Below are 18625 nucleotides of genomic sequence, written 5' to 3' on the forward strand. Positions count from 1 at the left end.
ACATTTTATAGGAAGTCTATTTTCCCCAACTTGTGTTTATTCATTTGTTCATGTATCTAAATTTTACTCTTAAGTAGGCACCATGCTAAGTGCTCAGAATATAATATTTAACAAGACAAGTATCCTTGTGCTCGGTGTGCTCAGGGCCTATTTAAGTGCAAGGAGAAGAGGAACGAAAAATGTAATGTGTCTTCCCTCCTCTATATCCCATTCCCCACCTGAAGACTCTTGCTTTCCAGTCACCTTTACATCTCTTAGTAAAGCAAAAAGCAAAAGAAATTCAAAAATGTAAAAATGCTGCACTGATCATCATAATAAAGATCCATGTTGTAGGTGAAGAGAGAGAGAAAAAAAACCAGTTGGGCTAGGTTTGGGAGAGAGGTTCAGGGAAGATAGAGAGAGAGAGAGACAGCAAAGACACTCACTTGATTTTTGCTTTTGTTCCTGTTTTTTGTTTGTTTTTTGTTTTTTTACCAGAATCTCTCAGGCATGAAAAATATATTGAAAATAAGAGACACAGCTAAAGAAAATACTTTAAAAGATTTTTATTTTAAATGCACCCACTGGTACCCCTAGTATTTCTGAAAGAGTGTTGTGTTTTAAGTGGCTCTCAACCGTTTTGTTTAGTAATATTGTTCAGAAACTGGGCTATATGGAACCCCAGTTATATTCCAGTTAAGGAAGTGGGTGAGCAGTTACAATCCAGGGATATAAGTGCTCTGATAAGGGAGATATAAGGTGCTGTAGTATAAGATGGGGAAGGCATACAGTACATCAAGGAAGGATTCTCAGAGGAAGCACACTTAAGCTGAGACAGGAAGTATGAGATATCCAGACAACCCCAGACATGGTAGGGGATCAGGCAATAGGATCAGAGAAGCAGTAGGATTGCAAAGAACTCACTATTATTCATAATGACTGGAATAGAGTGGGTATGGGAGTAAAGGGGGAAAAAACTTTGGGAATGGCCTTTTCTTTAGATATTCTCTGATGAGATCTGGAATATAACCTAGGGTTTCCTTTAATAAGCTCTTTTTCTGCCTTTGTAATACACATCTCCTCAGTGAGATTGCCATTGAACTATTTTAAGTGATTAGTCATCTACTTTGCCTGTTTTTTAATCTATAGGACCCAGGGTTGTATTGTCTATAGAATAGGCTCAGAGGACAACCAAACAAATTACTTAATTAGTTATTACTTATTATATCTACTATGTATCAGACCCTGCACATATATCATCTTTAATCTTTATCATAACCCTGAGAAGTAAGGTTTTATTTGTCCTACTCAAGGAATGAAAATAACAAGGCACAGAGTCCATTAATTTGCACAAAATCACACATCAGTGTGGAGAAAGAAGCTACACTGTTCTTCACTTCAGTAGACTGTTTTAACTGTTATAAACACTTGTGGTCTTCATTTAGCTATTGGATCCACTACAAATGCTACCCTTTCTCCCCGCATCCCACATAACAAGACTTCCTCAGGCTCACCCAGCCCTTTGCTACTGAACTTGTTCAATAACTTCTAGCATCATTTAGTACGAGTAAGGATCTTTGGAATTAAACTCCCACTCACAAATTTCGTGACTTTGGAAATATTACCTTAATCTCCCTATAGGTCTCTGTTCCTCATCTGTAAAATAGGGATTGACCGGTTACCTATTTAATGGGTTGTAATTAGAATTATATGAGCTTACATAGGAGAAGACTTAACACTTGACATAGAGCCAACCAGCTATGTGTTTTCAATTCCTTTTGTGGACTTTCTCAACCGTAACCTTACTCTAAACTTTCTCAAACTTAGCCTATTTTTTGCCTTCTTTTACAGAACATTTGCCCCCCCCCCCATTATCATGTCCACACAGTTTACCATTGGAGCTGGAGCTGGAGATTAATTTAATTAAAATTAAGTTAAATTTATTTAAATTAACAAAATGCCAGCTGACTAACCCTATTAGCACATTTATCATATGTATGTGACTATACACCATCATAATATGACTTTTAAACACCACAGTCAAAATTTCCTTCTCTCTCCTTTTCCTCATGGAAACAAATCTCTTTGTTCTCTCAAGACCCTTGTGGTGGAAATAATCAAAAGATTTACACCCTACAGAAAGGTGACATTGAGAATTCAAGTTACTTTGTACAGGAAGTGAGTACAACCATATTAGAGACTCAATCAGCCTTGAGTCTGCATTATCTCCTCTTTCACTCAGTAAATTATCAAAGGGCCCATAAAAAAAGAAAATGCACATAAAGGGAACATTGTGCCTTTAAGAATTCTTTCCCTGCCAGTGCCTTTCAGGCTGATGCTTCGGATCTTAAGAATGCACTGTCTCAGACAGATATAGGATGCAGAGGTAAATGTCACATAAATAATATGTGAACTGTCTCTTGGTATCCTGAGGACCAAGCTCAGACTCCAGGCATTTCTCTCTCATGATGCTCCAGAGAAACTTCCAAGTGTAGCAGAGCCATATTGCAAGATGAATTGAGGACTCTGTCTTTTCCTGCTGACTGAGCTCTTTCAGCCCGTGACAAGACCAAATGGAACGTAGCTTTTGGGATTGAGGGTTAATGCAGAATGGTGGTGTAGCCAGCCAGCACGACTCAGGAACAGGGTGTCAGGTATTTTTGTCCTGGGCAAAACCACCCATGAGAAATATGGGCACACCTGTGCACACCCAACTGGGGACACCACTATTCAAGAAGTAGAATTAAAAGTCAAGTTTATGAAAAAAAAAAAAAAAAGAAAGAAAATTTGTGCAAAGCTTCTAGTCATTTTCTCTGGAAGCAGAGCTTGAGATGGGAATTCCAAAGCATGTGATTTATTGAGGGCAGGCTCTCAGGAGAAGAGTCGGAGAAGCAGACGAGGCAGAGGGAAAAGGTAAGCAAGCATATTGTCTTCTTCGGAGATTAACCCTGGCCTGAACACACAGAGAGCCTCAGATCATGAGCCCCACCCTGAGGCAAGGGTCTGGAAGCTTTGGATCTTTGCAGACCAGTTCAAGGGTGGTGATCAGAAGCTCCCTAGTGAGACAGCTCCTTTAAGGCAGAGAGCAGTCTCCAAAGAACTGCACCTCCTAAACTCCTTCACAGAAACACTCTGCAGCTGGGGGATGGGTACACTGGCTGAGTAAAGGGCATCTGGGAAGCAACTACTACACTTGGAGTAACTTTACTCTTTGAATATATGTGTACTTGTGGATGGAGTAGATCCCAACCTCTCCCCTCCCCCCATCAATCCATCTATCATCTATTTACCTACCTATCTTCTAATTTAGTATACCTACCTTTGATCTATTTCAGGCTATCCTTAAATGTTGCCATACTTATAGATTATTTCCATTTGTTTCTATCTACCTATGATACCTTTCTAAGTGACATTTTAAAAAGGAAATTCAAACGTAGGATACTTATATTACACAACTGTATAATATGCTTTTGGTCTTCTGTTATGATAAACCAAAGAAAACAAAACAAACAAACAAAAAACACCCACCTCCAAATATTGCACTTCAGCTGGTAGAACAGAATTGCATCTTAGCTATGAGAAGAAAATTTATCCTTTCCTGGTCTGTCATAACTAATACCCTAAGCATTTGATTTACAAGATTCTCTAAAAGGTAAATTTCTATATGCATGATGAAGCTATTAAACAATGAAATTGCAAAATATGTATACAGAAATCAACAAATTTGACATAGGCTCTGGTCCTAGGCCTGGAAGTGAGTACATTGTCTGTCATTCTCCTCACTGCTTTCTCCAGTCTGTTCTCTCTCTCTGATCCCTGAAATCCCCAGGTGTGAATTTCACGTTATCGTCCCTTGTCTATCACCACAGCTATGCTCCATAATAAGCCACCTCCAAAACCAGAGGCTTAAAGCAATGAGCACTTACTTAGTTATTGGGTCTTCAGATTACTGGTTTTGGCTGATGCATTAAGTTATTTATTTCTGTGCTAACATATTTTCCCCAAACGTAGCAGCTTATAGCAATATGCATTTATCTTCCCACAGATTCCCTGAGTCAGGAATCTTGTGCAGTTTAGCAGGGTCCTCTGCTCTGGGTCTAGCCCAGGATGCAGTCAGTGTGTTGGCCAGGGTTGCAGTTGTTTCAAGGCTTGACTAGAGGTTGATGCACATCCAAGCTTACTTATATGAGTGTTGGCAGGCCTCAGATTCTTGCTGGACACATCAGTGCCTTTCTATGTGGGCTTCTTTATAGGGCTCCTCACAATACAATAGTTTGCTTACCCCAAAGAAAGGGTCAGAGGATAGGAGCAAAAGAAGGGCAAGACAGAAATCAGTCTTTTATAACCTAATCTTGGAAGTGACATTTCAACACATTGCTGTATTCTACTTATTGGAAACAAGTCACTAGGTCCAGCCCACATTCAAAGGAAAGATTTCACATGAGCATAAATCCAAAATCATTGGAAGCCATCCAAGGTAAAGCCATATACAGCTGGTTGATTGCCTCTGGTTTTAACTGCACTCATCTTATACCTGAAGATCAGCTGATGTTGACTAATCTAGGATGGTTTTGACTGTACAACTTTACTCTGAGACTTGCACATTTCATGTTCTAGAATATCAGCTGGGGCATGTTCTCTTGGTAATGGCAGAGGCATAAGAAGATGGGCAGAAATATCCAAAGACTCCTAAGACTCAGTCTCAGAACTGGTAAATCATCTCTTTTACTGCATTCTTGTTGGCCAAAGAAATAGATTCCTGACAAGTGAAGCTGCAGGGTCACATTTGAAAAGACATGAATATGTGGAGGTCTGGAAAATTGGGACCATAAATAAAATCAAACTAGTACATGTCAGTAAGGTCCTTCATTTCATATACTCTCACTTCATATTCTTGAAGCAGTCATTCACACACCTAAAGGACACTCCTCTCAATTTTTAGAGTTTTTTCATTCATTGTCACTCTCTACAATGCTATTCTTGTTGGAAATTTTGGGGATGTTGATGTCCACATAAATCAGTGTTTCCCAGTGGGTCACTACTCTTATTTAAAGGGAGGAAATTCTTCACTTCATGAAACCATCTCTTGGGTTGCAGAGCATTTGAATAATTCCCTGAATTCTGCCCTTTAATTGCCAATAATGCTTCCAGGTGTGAAAACACCCCAACAGAGAGGAAGGTCACAGATAAGCCAATTGAGAAGGCTAGTATGATCAATGTGATGCCAAGTTAGAGTTAGAAACATCAGTATGAATTCATGTTTAGCTTAATATAGATATGGTAGAGTCTGTTACATATAGAGATTTCTTTTTTAAAGATTTTATTTATTTATTTGAAAGACAGAGATCACAAGTAGGCAGAGAAGCAGGCAGAGAGAGAGGAGGAAGCAGGCTCCCTGATGAGCAGAGAGCCCAATGCAGGGCTCGATCCCAGGACCCTGAGATCATGACCTGAGCCAAAGGCAGAGGTTTTAACCCACTGAGCCACCAAGGCGCCCCACATATAGAGATTTTTATAGATACTGGATATATGTATGCATGTGTATATATATATTTCTATTTGTATATGTGTGTATATATATGTATATGTATCCATACATATATGCATATGTGTATATATATGGGCATATCTATTTGTATACATATGCATATATATGTGTATACACATTTGTGTATTTATATATGTGTAGATATAAACATAGATGCATAAAACATATATGTATCTATGTGTACGTGTGTGTATGTATACACATATATATTTTCTCACTTTGTCAACTGTTAGGCCCTAGAAGCAATAACACTGCAATAATAATGAGCAAAGCTAACACTCAGATCTTGATTTCTAATACCATTCTCCAATAAAAGAAGCCAGAACTCCTTGGAGAAATGGCTATTCTTGGCCTGGAATAGGAAACCTATAAGATGAACCTGAAGTGCATGGTGGGATTAGAAAGTAAGTACTAAAAACAGACCAAAACCCCCTACAATGATGGAAGTATGTCAGAGGAACACAGAAGTCAAATAAAAGAGCTTGCAAGGGAGGAACAATATGAGTAACACAATAAACAAAGTAGTATTGGATTATAGCACCAAGTATAAAATAAATATCCACAAGCCCATATTGACATAAATTAAAAATTGAGTAAATAAACAAATAAAGGAAAATGTACAAATCTCTTATGCAGAAGAATGGCAAATGATTTATACAGCTACTCTGCACTCCAGTATAATCCTTAATTGTGGGCTGCATGCAATGACTTCCTGCCCAAGAGGGGAGCATAGAAAGGGAAAGAGAAGAATCAACTTGTAGTGAAGAAACACAACATACGCTACCTCAGTTAGGTGATCAAGGTCAACATTGACTGTGATCAGCCATGTTGACAGCATATATGCAGGGTATAATGGGATATGGATTGCACTTTACCTCTAAAAAGTGGGTCTTGGGGCGCCCAGGGGTCTTGGACCCCTGGGATCGAGCCCCGCATCGGGCTCTCTGCTCAACAGGGAGCCTGTTTCTTCCTCTCTCTCTGCCTACCTCTCTGCCTACCTGTGATCTATTTCTGTCAGACAAATAAAAAAAATCTTTAAAAAAATAAATAAAAAGTGGGTCTTCCCAGTAAACAACAAATGTTGGAGAGGATGTGGAGAAAGGTGAACTCTCTTACACTGTTGGTGGGAATGCAAGTTGGGGCAGCCACTTTGGAAAACGGTTTGAAGATTCCTCAATAAATTAAAAATGAAGCTGCCCATGACCCTGCAATTGCACTACAGGGAATTTACCCCAAAGGTACAGATGAAGTAAAAAGAAGGTCCATCTGTACCCCAATGTTCATAGCAGCAATGGCCACAGCGCCAAACTATAGAAAGAGCTGAAAGGCCCTTCAACAGATGAATGTGTAAAGAAGATGTGGTCCATATATATAATGGAGTATTATGTCTCCATCAGAAAGGATGAAAACCCAACTTTTGTATCAACGTGGATGAGACTGGAGAAGATTTTGCTGAGTGAAATAAGTCAAGCAGAGAGAGTCAATTATCATATGGCTTCACTTATTTGTGGAGCATAAGGAATAACACAGAGGACATGGGGAGCTGGAAAGGAGAAGTGAGTTGGGGGAACTGGAGGGGGAGACAACCATGAGAGACTGTGAACTCTGAGAAACAAACTGAGGGTTTTGGAGGGGAGGAGGGTGAGGGTTGGGTGAGCCTGGTGGTGGGTATTCTGGAGGGCACATATTGCATGGAGCACTGGGTGTGGTGCATAAACAATGAATTCTGGAACACTGAAAAGAAATTAAAAATAAATAAATAAATATTTTTTTAAGTGGGTCTTCTTCTCTAATACCCAGAACCCTAGTCTCATCATAAGTAAAATGCCAGACAAATCCCAATTGAGGATGTTCTACAAAATATCTGATGACTATTGCTCAAAATTGTCAAAGTCAGCAAAAATTAGAAAAGTCTGAGAAACTGTTCCAGGCAAGAGAAGCCTAAGGAAATATGACAACTAAATGTAATATGGCACCTTGGATGAGATCCTGGAACAAGGGGGGGAAAAAGCTAGATCAAAATTTATCAAATATCAATACAGTATGGAGTTTAATTAATAATTATCAATATTGGTTTGTTAATTGTGACAAATATGCCATACTAATACAAGATACTAATAATAGGAGAAACAGGGTGTGGAGTATATGGACACTGGGTACTAGCTCCATTATTTTCATGTAAATGGAAAACTATTCTAAAATAAAAATTATATTTTGAAAAATGCCCTAACATGTTTTCACCCCCTCCTCCCAGGTGAGTGATAATACTCTTGTTTGAAAGACACTGACTTAGATATCCTTCCAATACCATCGATTCCTTTACCTCATTTCCTCCAGTGGTCTTGTCCTCCTCCCCAGATCCCCCATTTGTACTGCTTGCCGCACCCAGACATGAGCATCAAGGCTAATAAGGTCTTTCATGATCTCAGTTTCAAGCATCTCTCCCCCTTCTCCAGTTATTCTGTCCAACAATTCTTCAGCCCCTGGGTCAGGTCCTGTGGTCCTTTGCTTGTACCATCTTTTCACTGTCTCAAGTGTCCCCATGAAGTCTCTGCCTGGCTTCAATTCTGAAGTTAATCATTAGAACTGCTCCCTTGGATATACTCTCAACCCCTTTGTTTCTCTCTTGCTTTGACCTATTCACTTGGCAAAACTCCAGCCATAATTAAATTAGATTCTCCACCTATTTATCTTATGTACCCATTTAGCTGAGCACAGCTGGCTTATAATGTTGCCTGGCAATAATGTCCTACTTTCCCACTCAATTCATTGTCCTGCTGTCTTGGACAACAGTTTCATTCTTTCTCTTCTCTTCTCAAGCCTTTAATACAGCTTTCCTTAACTTCACTTTCACTTGATGATGTATTTCCTGTTTCAATAAGAAAATGAAGAAAGAGTTCAGAAGAAAATTTGCACAAACTCCCACCATCACATTTACCTACTCACCTGCATCTGTGCCCGTCACTCCTATTTCCTCCTCTGTTGCCATGGAATTCCCTTGGCTTTCAACTAAGGCTAAGCCGTACTCTTTTGTGCTACATCCTTTCCCTTTATACTTAAAAGTGTGAGGGGATTATTTTCTCCCTCTTTGGCCTCTTCAACTTTTTTCTCTCTATGGGATCTTTCTTCTCAGTATACCAATGTGTCATTATTTCTTCTGAGAAACAAGTCTTGATCCACTTCTCCTTCTAGCTACTCTCCCATTTTTTCCCCTTTCCTTTATATTTCAATTCCTTTCAAAATTGTTCAATACTCTACCTCTGCCCTTGCTCTCTTCTCATTTTCTTTTAAGCTTAGTGTAATGAGGCTTCTTCTCTACTGCTCCACCAAGGTCAGACTGCTCTTGTCAATGTCACCAGGGACCTCTGCATTGCCAAACCCTATGGTGGATCCTTGGCAGCTAAGCACAGCTGATCACTCACTCCTCCCTGAATCTCTCTTTTCTTTTGGCTCCAAGGTTTTCACATATTTAAGATTCTCCTCCTCACTTATTAGCAGTTCTTTCTCAGCCTCTTGTACTTACTTCTTTGTATCTCTGTAATCTCTTAATATGGGAGAATCACAAGGCTCGGGACTAACACCTCTTCTCTATCCATCTACATCTCCCCCATGTATGACCTCATTCGGTATCTCTGTTTTAAAAACATATGTATACTTGTGGTTCTAAATTTCTATCTACAGTCTGAACTTCCACCTTGAACTCCAAAGTCATACATTCAAGTGGCTGGCTGATTCTCTAATCTCTAATCTTAAATCTAATATGTCCCCAGCTCTGCTCTTTCAGAGACTTTCCATCTCAGTAATGGAAATCCCATCCTTCAGTTGTTCAGGCTAAATACTTGGTATCAATAGCCCTTTCTAAATTCTGCTAATAGTCTGTGCCATAAGCAAATTCTGTTGACTCTACCACCCAAACATCCCAAATCCCACCTGTCTATCTACTACCATGCTGGACTAAGTCATCATATCTCATAGCTAAATTTGTTTCATAGATTTCTGATTTCCAAGCATCTGACGGTGTTTCCTCTGCAGTCTGTCTTCAATAGAGGTGAAAATTGCTGCTGTTAAGTAAGTCAGATCATGTCACACCTGTGCTCAAACCCTCCATCTCCGCTGCATTAAAACCAATGTCATCACAATGGTCTAGAAGCCTACAGAATGTCTTTAATCAAAAAATTTTTGTAAAGGTTCCAACTCTGGGGCTTCTCAGTTCTACTTACTGAAATCTTATTTGAGTGGTTGGTGCCTTTGTGAGAATAAAAATGCTCTAATCCCCTTAGTCAGGTGCAGCCCTGCACTAGAGCTTATACTTTGGCAAGTATAGTGCTGGCTGGATGACGGATCCCACCTGGTCTCTCAAACTGTGTCTTTGTGCAGTGCACACACTGCACAACTGTTTCAGCTCTACCCAGCAGCTTGGTGCCTCCCATGATTCCTGTGCATTAATCCCCTTCCACCCTCCCCTACATTTACTCGACCCAACTGTATGAGCCTCCTTGCTGCTCCTTGAACCTGACAGGTATGCTCCCACCTCAGGACCTGTTTCTACTGCCCCAGCTTCTTCATCTAGTATATATATCAGGTTTACTCCCTTGCCTGCTTCAGGTCTTTGCTCCTATTCAAAATTGTGCTCATTTCCTCCCCTACTCTTTATCCCACTTTCTATTTTATAAAAGTGTTTTCTAAGGACGCCTGGGTGGCTCAGTGGGTTAAGCCACTGCCTTTGGCTCAGGTCATGATCTCAGGGTCCTGGGATCGAGTCCTACATCGGGCTCTCTGCTCAGCAGGGAGCCTGCTTCCTCCTCTCTCTCTCTGCCTGCCTCTCTGCCTACTTGTGATCTCTCTCTGTCAAATAAATAAATAAAATCTTTTAAAAAAAAGTGTTTTCTATAATATATTCTACTTAAGATATTTTTATGCATTTGACTGTACCTTTCACCTCAAAGATATGCTGCTTGAAGGCAGAAATATATATTTTTATTTTTGTTTTTTTTAATTGCTGTTTCCCCAGGACCTAGAGCTCCACCTGTTACATAATAACCATTCAAATCTTATAATATAAAGAGAGGTTTTTTTGGTATGAAGGATATACTACTTCTCTCTGACCTACTCTCCTCCACTAAGCACAATTTCTTTTCTTCCCCAGTACCTCAATTATGCCTGAATATATTTTCTTATGCCCGGTCAAATGCATCCTCCCTATCTGGCACATACACCCACTGACCTCACTCATCTATTTCTCCTCTATTTCCCAGAGGGGATCCCTAGATCAAACACTCACGTTGCATGAACTGTATAAATATTACATCAGTAAATAATGGAAACATTAAATTTTTCATCCCAGTACCTCCCTCTCTTCCTGAGACATTGTGCAAATCTCCAAAGATAAAGGGAAAAATACAAGCAAAACGGTATTTGTGGGTAATTTCAAAATGGCAAAGTAGCCCCAGTCAATAATGAAAACAACAGTTGCTTTTGTTGATTTATAATGAAACATAAAGCAACCCTAATTGCTTTACTACACATCTAACTGAAGTCCATCTGCTTCAAAGACACTTAGGAAGAAGGGTGATCCTTCCTGAGGGTTTGCCTTTCCCTCCTCAGCTCTGAAATGTTAAGGGGTGGGGGACTAGGAGCTTTCTCTTTCTTATCCTTGGCCAACATCATTTTCTTTCTTTGTCAGGGGATCATAATGGCATTCTCTTGGTCACAACTCTGGCCTTGCAAAGTTGGGCTTAACTTTCTTGATCTCTGCATGTATTTACAACAAAACAAACATGCTACGTTTCTAGAAATATGTCATCTGTTGCTTTTTCTTTGAGCTCAGCTGGGGAATAGGAAGCAAAGTCAGGTTTTGAAGAAAAAACAAGAGCGCCATTTGGACAGCTGCAGGCATGAATTTCTGAAGAGGACAGCTGGGTCAGGTTATGTATCAGACTCTGAGCTTCTTTGCCCTTAAATAGAAACTTAGCTATAAAGGAGGAGGGCCAGTGAGATGGGGCAGTGTGGGGCTGCAGCCTAGTGTGCTGGTTGCTTAATTCATAGCGTGTCCATGATGCATCAAAACCTATTACTTTCCCCAAGTTCAGATGGCAGGTTTTTAAAGCTATTTCTAGGTTTCCAAATGTCACCGCTGTCAGAGTGTTTCAAGCCGCACAGGGATGGAAAATATTCTCTCCACACCCAACCCTGCAAACAGTGAATCCTTGTCTTGTGCCAGTTAGAAGCTTGCACAATAGCAATAAAATGCTTAAATCATCTGATTTCTATCCCCTAAACAAGATCCATCAACTCAACATGGTTGGCATTTTTGATTGATATCAATTTACTTAAGTACTATCTGCCTCTTTAAGGATTTTTACCACATTCCAATAGTATTTCTGGAGTCAGCTAAGTAGTGAAATATGTTTATTTATTTTTTTAAAAGATTTTATTTATTTATTTGAGAGAGAGAGAGAGCATGACAGGAGAGAAGGTCAGAGGGAGAAGCACACTCTCCGCCGAGCTGAGAGCCCAATGCGGGTCTCAATCCCGGGACTCCAGAATCATGACCTGAGCCGAAGGCAGTTGCTTAACCAACTGAGCCACCTGGTGCCCAGTTTGTTAAACTTTTAACCGCACACACATTCTCAACACACACAATATAATGCATAGGCCACCCGTGTACTCGCACCATACACTGCACATGTCCCCAACACACACCAACACCCCTCTCACCCACTACCTCCTCACATCAAACCTCTTAAGAAAGAGTTTCTTTCAGTGGCTCATTCACATGGCAGGAGGTTAAGCTGTTTATTCACTTTCTGTGCCCCCAGAGAATTTATAATTTAACTGATGAACTTTGAAATTTTAGGTGTCACAGCGCTGACAAGGAGTCTAGAAAGTCAATTGGTTCAAGTTCCTCTGAAGCTATGTTATTTAGGCACCAATAGACCCTGTTACTTGCAAAGCCACTTTTGAGGGAGGTAGAAATCAAGGTAGAAGGGAGCCCTCAAAACCCCTTTGTCCAGGGGATAGTTTTATATGAGGTGCTGCCTATTAACTCAGACCTGAGGAAAAGCCCTGAAGTGATGTTAATCCCTTCTCAGAAGTAGAGTAGATGCTGTGGGTTCCTGCCACATCCCACAGCCCTACCTCCCCAGTGCACAGCAGCTCAGTTTTCAGAGTCCACCATCTGCATTTCTTTGCTTGAGGGCTTTCTCTGGACAAAGAAGGCCACTTTGCCCACCTTTGTGATGAGCTGCAAGTTCCCAGGATCTGACACCACCAAAAAGCAGCTCTCCATCTGTGACTGGTGGGACTTGGCTCCCCATCCTTTGCATGGGAAAATTCTTCTTCATGCTCTGCTATGGGCTTCTAGAATTCTCCATGGGATCGAAGCTACAGTGGTAACTGGCTTGATAACACACTCCTTTTTGACCGTTTCTCCTCCTCCCCACCCCGTCTCACTTTCCCATAACCCTGCCAATGTCTTCCGGGGTCACCCCGAGATAAACTACTTACACTGATAAACTCACTCAGGGTTAGCCTCTTGGGAATCCCATAGTAAGGCACGAAGAAAAGGGGGAGTCTTCTGCAACTACACATGAACAAAAGGTAGACAGAGGTCATTTTAGACAAAAGGGATCAGAGTCACAGATGCATTTGTAAAACTGTTCTGTTATCTCCATTTGATTTGCAAGGAAGCTTTGGGAAGTTGCCTCTCTGCTGGGGTGGGGACCAGAGTGACCGTGCAAAGGGGAAGCAGATGCACTCAGCCTGCGGCCTCACACATCTGCTGGATGAGCAACAACTATAATTTTCCAGGAGGGAGATGATAAAAAAATTCCCATAAAACTTTTTATTGTGTAAGTGACACTGGTTATTATAGTCAGCAATCAGAAAGCTACCCTGAGGATAGAGCTTCTCTGCTATTAATGTAGAGCAAATGGCTAGCCTGTCTCTCAAGTCTCTCAATGTAACATTGGAGATGCTAGGATTCATTCCAAAGGAGTTAAAATATCAGCAAAAATACAAGAAAGATGTAGCAAATGTGTGTTTCAGGAAAGATAATAAAATAAAACCTAAGCCTTTCAGAGCTCTTGGGGCAAATGGAATCCATGGGAATTGAAAAATAAAGGCTTGAAAAAAAAACATAGTTTTTGTTGTTGTTGTTGTTGTAGTTGTTGTGTTTTTAAGAGAGGACACAAAAGTCATGCTATTTCTCCATTTTAGGAAAGGAAGTTCTTCTGGACCCCAAACTACTGCTGAGCCTATTTCCAAGCATAGACCGTGTATTAGATTTGGTGTTTTATAATCAGGTCTTCATCTAAAGATATAGATAGATAGGTAGATAGATAGATAGATAGATAGAGATAGAGATATATTTTAGTGCAGAATGATGACAATTCATGAATTCAATTTGTAAACAACCCTTATGTAAGAACAACCAACAACTCACCCATGTTCTCCTTCAGTGTTGATGCTACTTCCTTTAGGGCCAGACTCCGTGGGAGCAGCCCACTCCACACCCTCCATTTTGACCCAGTTCAAAGGTTTCATCATCACTCACCAGCTGTGGAAGACCTCAGATTGACTTCGGGGTCATCAGCACTAAAATAATTTGGGGGGGGAGGGTATCCTGCCACATTTTTTCAGATAGCCCAACTCAAGTGCTGTAACAAAGACCAGCAGCTGCAATTGGTCTTACCCCCCAAATCTTGACATTTAACAAAATGTAAATTGATTTATGGCTTACATCAAAATCAAATGCATGTGAGTGGAGAGGCAAAAGACATCAGTCCACAAGATCATTCCGAAACCCAGGCTCCTTCCATCTGATTCCACAATCCCTTAGACAGAGGTTGGAAGCTTATTTATCATCTCTTATCTATGTATCTGTATTTATAGATTTGACTTTGGAGAGTAGTTTTAGTTCACAGAGAACTTGAACAGAGTGTACAGAGATGGTCCACATATCACAGTTTACATTATATTATTATTAAATCATAATATCTATTATGGATATATTAAATTATAATATATTATTACATTACACTATTACACAGTTTAAATTCACTCTTGGTGTATATTCTATGGGTTCAGGCAAATGTGTGATATGTGTTTACCTTCACAGTGTCATAGTTTTCACTACCCTAAAAATCCTCTGTGATCCACCTAGTCATCCCTTCCTCCACCCTCCCCTAAATTCCTGGCAACCACTGATCTTTCTATGATCTCAATGGTTTTTTCTTTTCCAGAACGTCATATAGTTGGAATTATATAGTATGTAGTCTTTCCAATTGGCTCCTTCCACTTAGTAATATGCACTTAAGATTCCCCCATGTCTTTGCATGGTTTGATAGCTCATTTCTTTTTTATCAAAGAATAGTATTCCATTGTCTGGATGTGCCCAGTTTATTTACTCATTAATCTACTGTCTTGGTGGCTTCTAAGTTTTTGGGAAAAAGTGGACTTTATTTTTAAAGGGCCAGATCGTACGTATTTTGAGCTTTCTGAGTGATGCAATATCTGTTGCAATTGCTGCCATTGTATTATCCAAGCCTTCCTAAGCAACACATAAACAAATGGATGTGAGCTGTGTTGCAATAATGTGATTTACAAAAACAGGGTGCAGTAAGCCGACTCCTGCCCTATGGCTTGGAGTTCTCCACTGGCCCTCAACAGGTCACAAGAGAAAGGAGAGAGCAGAAGATCTGGATAGTGTGGCAAATATTTTTAAAGGACAGTCACATAACCTCTGTCAAACCCCATGAGCTCACCCAACAACAGTGGAGACTGGGAAATGTAGTTTAGTTGAATGTGTCCGGAGGAGAGAGGAAATGACATTTTATTGTGAGCTGACGGCATTCTACGCCAACCTGAGAACTAATCACTTTTTATGATATAGTGTCTCTGGAAAAGGTATTCTAAAATTAAATTAACTGGTTTTAAAAGCCCTGGAAACACAATTCCTATGGGAATTAGAAAATCCTAAAAGCTATGAAAGAATTTGGCTGACAAATTATAATATGATGTTTGACAGAAGCATTGTTTAAGCAATGCCAGAAATCAACTATTTTCCATATGGATGAATTTTGCAAGTCTTAATGAGGATAAAAGAGATCTTGCTGGACTTTTGCTTATAAACAGGCTATGAATCACACATAGGAGTAATCTCTATTTCTTTTTAAATGCTTATATTTTCTGCTTGCCTTAATGGACATCTTCTTCTACCAAATTAATGGACTTTGGTTTTCCCTCCTATTCTACCAAATAAGTAATATTTAACTGAAGTCACGAATTTGGCTAAGACACCCAGTTTTGTTTCCTTGTGTAGCTTTAGAGGACAATACTATCAAATTCGGGGTTTCTAGTAATTCCTCAGAGTAATTATTTTTGTGGAATACGACAATAGAAAGTAGTTATTTTGTACTGTTCAAGGTCTGAAAGGTGACCATGTTTAGTAGGATTAGCAAACCCAAGGTTATAAATGAAATTTTATCAGACACTTTTGCCATGAAGGAAAGAAAAAAAAATCCACTGTAATTGTTCTTGTGTCTGGTTTGGGTCAGACTAAGTAAAAAAACCAAAGAAATAAATCTAAAGCTCTTGTCTTCATTTTTCAGCCTTCAAGCCTTCTAATGAGGCAGAGCTGTGCAGATAAATCTAAAATTTTAATAAGGAAAAATGAAAAATATATGGCAGTTATTCTGCAGTGCCCTTCTAGGTCACCCTGAAATTTTTTAAAGTTACTGTGATTGCTCTTGATTCTGGGTACATTTTGTACCTTTTGAAAGCAACTTGTTCCAAATATCAAATCGCATTTAAAATTGCCTTAGTGTGTTTTGTTCTGTTTTTAGATGCTTTAGGGTTTTTTTACTTTTTTTCTTTTTTCTTTTTTTCTTTTTACTGATGATGTATTGGCCTCTGGCAGTGTAACCCTAATGCATCTGTTAAGGCAGTGGTTCTTAGCATTTAGTATGCCTGAGAATCACCTGGAAGACTAGTTAAAAATACAGGTTCCTGAGCCTTATTCTCAGAGACTGAATCAGCAGGGCTGGCCTGGGGCCTGAGAGTCTGCATTTCTAACAAGCTCCCAGGTTATGCTGATGCTGCTGGTCTGGTTCCACACTCTACTTAACACCCAAGTCAAGAGTCTTTCAATTGGAAACCCAACACAAGCAGGCTTAACCAACAGAAAATGTATTGGCTTGCAAAAATTAAAACTCCAGGCTGTCACTCTGACTTTCTGCACTACAAATTCCATCTGCTCAAGGAATATACTGAGGTTCCAGTTTGTCTCTCTTCCTTTCCTGGCTCCGTTTCCCTTGTACTGGCAATTCCCTCATGATTCCAAATGGATTGTGTTACTCCAGGCCTTATATCCTCAAGTTTCCAAGCCCAGTGGAGAAAAGGGACTGTTTCCCCTCTCAACTGTTGAAAAAATTTTCTGTTATTGGCTATAATTGAGTAACATGATCACCTTGAACCAATCACTGTTCTTACTGTAAGCCTAAGGTTGTAGTAGCCAATTAGTTTAGGTTAATCTGGACCTACCTGTAGATCTAAGGGCTTCAGACATCTGCCACATCTGCTTTTCTGCATCAGAGATTACTCCAAGTCATAGAGGCTCTCTCAGCTTGAGCTTAATGCAGTCTAGATGTGTATAAGCATTGATGCCCTTGCATCTCCCAACCAATGGAGTATGGAACTCGTGGATAGTGGCCACCATCTCTCAGCTTTCAGACAATTATTACGTGTATATACATTTCTTAGAGGGTCCTGGTAGGATTTTGTTCTAGTTGCCCACTGTGGAAACCAGCTCTATGATAGACTTTGTATAGACATTTAATCTTTTTCTGTCTCTGACTCCCCATTCCTCACCCAGCTCCTGGAATCACCTCCTCCAATAAACTAGTTGCCCCCAAATATTTACTTCATGTGCTACATTTAGGAAAGTCCAAACAATAACCCTATCTAGATCATGTGGACTGACATCCGGAATTAGGTCATTCTCCCAGAGGGAGGGGTGAAAGAATGCTGAGAAAGGAAAGCAACATATTTCCCCTAAAGTCAGGGAAAATTTCTGGATTTGGATAAATTCACAAACAAATAATTCTGAATTCCTATTCAATCAGAATATAGATTTGAAACTAAAGTACTACATGCAATGGATCCTAATGGCAGCAGACCAACTATAGACACTGTCCAAGCTACAGGTAGACTGGGAGAAGAGAATGGGACCTTGGATGTCATGTTACTTCTAACTAATAATAAGTTCTAAAAAAAAATATGCTTTACCACCTTTAATCTCAACTAATCTTGTAATACCTTACTCAAATGTCTAATGCTGCCATATCCCCATCTCTCCTAGACTTATGCATCCCAAGGTTCCCAGTACATTCTGTATCTCAGTCTTCCATGTCTCAGGCAAACCTCAGCTCTCAAAGTTTTCCTGACCTGTGTCCCTTTTCCTACTGATGAACCTAGGCTGAAGCTAGCTGATGGCCTGACAGCCATTTGTTTAACAATGAGTGAGAATGGATATGACATGCAAAGTCTTGCTGCAGCCAGGAAATAATTCCATCCTTGTGCCTTTCTGGAAAGCATTAGCCAAATGTTTTACAGAAATGCGTTCCCAGGAACTTTTCTCTCATGAGAAGTACTATCACCTAATTTTTGGAAATGCTGGATATTGCCTCTTCCTTTCAGAGTCATGGTTAAAGCATTTGGTTATTAAAGGCTCTGATCATTTGGGCTGAAAATAGTATTAACTTTACTTAAGTCTGGATTCTTCCTAACTTGGGTGATTCTGGCTCTGAGTTTTTACTGTTATTGCTATTTCTGTAGTATTTTTCATGCAAAACCATTCACATCTTAACAACCTCAAACCCTTCTAAGAATTCTGCCCTAAGGTAAAAGTGACAACCAAATTGGGAAATTCCAATACCCCTGTGGATAAAAAGGAGATACCTTTAGGTAATTCATCTTGGGGAAAGCTGAGACTCCACCTACTTAAATATAGGTGTAGCTCTGGGCTCTTTTCCAGACCTGCCCAAGATTTCTACCCCTCACTCTTGGTGTTGCAAGGGCATGTTATTTCCCTGACAGCCA

This window comes from Mustela lutreola, chromosome 9 (genome assembly GCF_030435805.1).
Source record: "Mustela lutreola isolate mMusLut2 chromosome 9, mMusLut2.pri, whole genome shotgun sequence".
In the NCBI taxonomy this organism is placed as follows: domain Eukaryota; kingdom Metazoa; phylum Chordata; class Mammalia; order Carnivora; family Mustelidae; genus Mustela; species Mustela lutreola.